This window comes from Myodes glareolus, chromosome 15 (genome assembly GCF_982192425.1).
Source record: "Myodes glareolus chromosome 15, mMyoGla1.1, whole genome shotgun sequence".
Lineage (NCBI taxonomy): Eukaryota > Metazoa > Chordata > Mammalia > Rodentia > Cricetidae > Myodes > Myodes glareolus.
The window spans coordinates 12,740,850-12,744,541 of record NC_142040.1 but is presented as its reverse complement, the minus strand read 5'-3'; the positions used below and the strand labels follow the sequence as shown (position 1 = coordinate 12,744,541).

The 3,692-nt window shown below is 50.0% G+C and overlaps 1 pseudogene; it reads left to right on the top strand.

Annotated features, from left to right (window-relative positions):
• Positions 1-844: 844 nt before the first annotated feature.
• LOC125414072 (SH2B adapter protein 1-like) lies at positions 845-3,047 on the top strand (annotated as a pseudogene).
• Positions 3,048-3,692: the final 645 nt, after the last annotated feature.

The window sequence follows — 3,692 nt, the reverse complement described above, 5'->3', positions numbered from 1 at the left end:
AAAGAGCTTTTACATTAGAATCTTTTGGAGTCTTGCCTTCGCACCTCCTCACCTACTGCCCCTGGGAAACAGGGATCACACAACAGGAAGCAGAGACAAGCCCACAACAACTGGCACATAGTGTGGATGGACCTTTTCCTTTGGCTCAGTTTTTGGGTCCTACCTGCTGCTGTCCCTGTCCCCACTCTCCCTCGACTCTTGAGTTCACCCCCTTTGGCTGTTTTTGGTGAGTTGACCCCTAGTTTTATTTTCTAAGTTTTTGGTGAGTTGGGTCTTTTTTTTTTTTCTTTTAGGAACTCTCCATTGTGACTCGGTTAGTCCCAGTACCTCCACATGAGGGCTAACTACCCAGTAGATAGAATCAATAAACGACCCTCTGACTGGTCCTTTTTGCCCAGAGACACTGTGAGCTTTAGGTTGCAGCCTAACAAACTACAGAAGTCTCTCACTTAAAGCAGTACACTCGGCCCGCCTAGAGCAACTGACAACTTTTGTCCGGGGTCACTCTTCAGGATTGGCTGAGGTTCTCTTGCTTTATTGGAAGTCCTGACCACTCTTGTGGACTTTTGGACCTTTTCTCTCTGCTTCTGTTTGTTAAAAAATCCAATAGTTACGATTCCTCAGTTAAGAGCCATTAGGGCAGTGGCCGGTCTGGTATTCACAGAAAGGCTTTGGCTGTTTGGCTGTCGTTGATCCCCTTTCCCTTCCGGGACTCCTCAGAGGGCGATTACTTCCACTAGCGTGGCCCTGGAGCTGAGCACAGGGACCGAGATAGTTGCCGCTCACCGTGGGTGTTCTGACTGCTTTCTTCTTTGCTGCTCACAGGATCTTCCTGGATTTCATCATGAATGGTGCCCCAACTCCAGTGTATAGGGTCTTCCCTTCCCCACCAGTGCTGCCACCACCTCTTCCCCCAAGTTGGTAAGAGATCTGTGAGTCCCATGCGAGAGTAGCTGCCCTGGATCTTGCCTGCTGTTTTCACCTCTACCTAGCTTCCCACCCACAATATGCAGCGCCTGGAACACAAGCTTCCTTTTCTGGATGTTTTGCTGAGCTATCCCTACAGCACGTTGAAGCTGAGGTGAAATGGGCCTTGGGCTCACTCTCCCCACCTGTCTTGGTCCCATCCAGCTCTGGTGTGGAGATTGCACCACCACGTGATTGTCCCTTGAACGCTGCAGGGTGGGCAGCCCCTGGCTGTGTTGGGCCCATCTCTATCTTCTGAGGACCTAGCTGCCCCCTTTCCTTCCTCAGTCTCTTCCTTCTCTACAAAATTCTGAAGGCTGAAGTTCAAGAAACATTGCTTCCTCCATTCTGTGGCTCTCTCAGTCAGAGGTTCTGTAGGAGACATCCTGCACTCAAGAGGGGCCATTCACTCTTCCTCCAAAGCTGGGCCTCTGGAGACCACATCGGGCCCTCCAGTCCTAGGTGGAAACGGCAACTCCAACTCCTCTGGTGGTGCTGGGACAGTTGGTAGGGGATTGGCTAGTGATGGCACAGCCCCTGGGGAGAGATGGACTCCCCACTTTGAGAGGTTGAGGCCGAATTGTGGGGGGAGGGGGCCGCTTGAAAGATCCAGCAGGAATGGTACAGAGAGAATAGCTGCTCAGTTTTATGGGGTCTAAAGAAGCTACCCGTGACCCAGAAGGAGTGGGTCATGGAAGAGGGGCAGCTGGACTGACCTTAGCGGGAGGAGGGCAGCCTCAGTGGCAGAAGTATCTCCTACTAGTCTGAAATGAAGGAGGAGGAGAAAGTCTCTTGGAGTTCTTCGTACCACCCAAGGCATTCCGTCCCAACACATTGTTACCTGCTCCCCTATCACGGATGTCCGCACAGCCACAGCTCTAGAGATGCCTGGTAGGGAGAACACATTGGTGGTTAAGGTAGAAGTCCCTTCAGAGTACGTTCTGGAGACAACTGTTGCACTACATGTGAAGGCCTGGGTGTCTGGCATTTAAGAGCGCCTAAGCCCAGGACTCTGCCCTGCTATCCGCTCCCATCTCGTGACCTTTCCCTGGCCCCTTGGGACCTCCTTCCTCACAAAGGATAGAACAGCCAGGAGCTGCCTGCCTGAATCAGAGAGTCTGCCCAGCCAGTATCTGCTTTGGGACCCGGAGAGAGTAATGAATGCCGGTTACAGGAGGTTTATGGGAGCTTTTCTGATCTGCCATCAGCACCTAGTATGGGAGGTCCTTCTGTCTGTGTGTTGATTTATTGGTTAATGGATAAAGAAAACTGGCTTGGCCTATACCATAGGAGGAAGAAGGCAAAGTTAGAGAGAAGCCATGGAGCTGCCAGAGACAGACGTCCTGAAACTTTGCTGGTAGGCCACGACCTCGTGGTGATGCACAGATTACTAGAAATGGGTTAAATTAAGATGTAAGAGTTAGCCAGTAAGAAGCTTGAGCTAAGGGGCCAAGCAGTGTTTTAATTAATACAGTTTCTGTGTGAATTATTTTGGGTCTAAGCAAGCTGTGAAGCTGGGAACCAACAAACATCCTTCTCCCCCAGTTCTGCCTCCATTGCTGCCTCCCACTTTGACTCACTGGAACTTCTTTCTCCGGAATTGCTCCATTGCATTCCCATTGTGGAGGGGCCCCTAGCAGGGACAGTTCATCTCAACTCCCTCCCCTCCCCTGGACACTCCAGAAGTAACCACAGGGTCATTCATATTCCAGGGCGACTCAGAGGGTGCTGTGGGACATCAGCCCCTCTCAGTATATCCTTGGTTCCCTGACATGCTCTCTGGAATCAAGGCTGCCCAGTTAATTCTGGAAGGAGACATTGGATCCAATGGTATCTTCTTGGTACACCACAGTGAGACAAGGCATGGTGAATATGTCTTCACTTTCAACTTCCAGGGCAAGGTCAAGCACCTGCATTTGTCACTGAATGAGGAGGGTTAGTACAGGGTCCATCATCTGTGGTTCCAGTCCATTTTCAACATGCTTATGCATTTCCAGGTTCATCCCATCTCTCTGGAGTCTGGAGGCTCCGGTGATGCTGTCTTTGTCAGCTATGTGCCCTCCCAGTGGCAGCAGGGATAGGAGCAGGCTGGGAGCCAGCAGGGGTGTGTGAGGGCGACCATGCTACCCGGATTCTCCTTATTTTTGAGCAAGTACTCAGGCAATGGACCATGCAACTTCAAACCCATTACAATTGGTACTCCATGCTGAAGGCAGTCTTTGACCCCTCAGTTTTCCTCCTATGGCATTCTGCTTATGGTGATACAGCAGAGACCCAAGCCTGTACAAACTTGCAATTTGGACTTAATATTACCCTCCACACACTTAATGGCCATGGATAATACAGTGATCCTGCCTCACAATCCATGATTGGCCTATATGCCTATTTCCAACAAGTGTCCGAACTAGCCTTCAAGGCCCTCAAACTTTGTAATCACCAGGACAGTACAGGCTATTTTTGCAATCTTGTACAGTAGACTGCAGAACCATTTCCTAAATTTTTAAATTTTTAAACATGGGTCTATCCATTGGACCTATCTACTACATTCTTTGGCCAAGAATGGAATCGCATAAAATCCCTGCTAGACCCCTCTAAACTTGTTGCATGGTGCCTTATGAGAGGGGTGGTCATGGTTCTGATATTTCTGCTTAAGTGTTTCTTACAGCTAAGATCCTGACAATGGCCAGTGACTTCAGGCCTTAATGACTATGGAGCACCCTGGACAA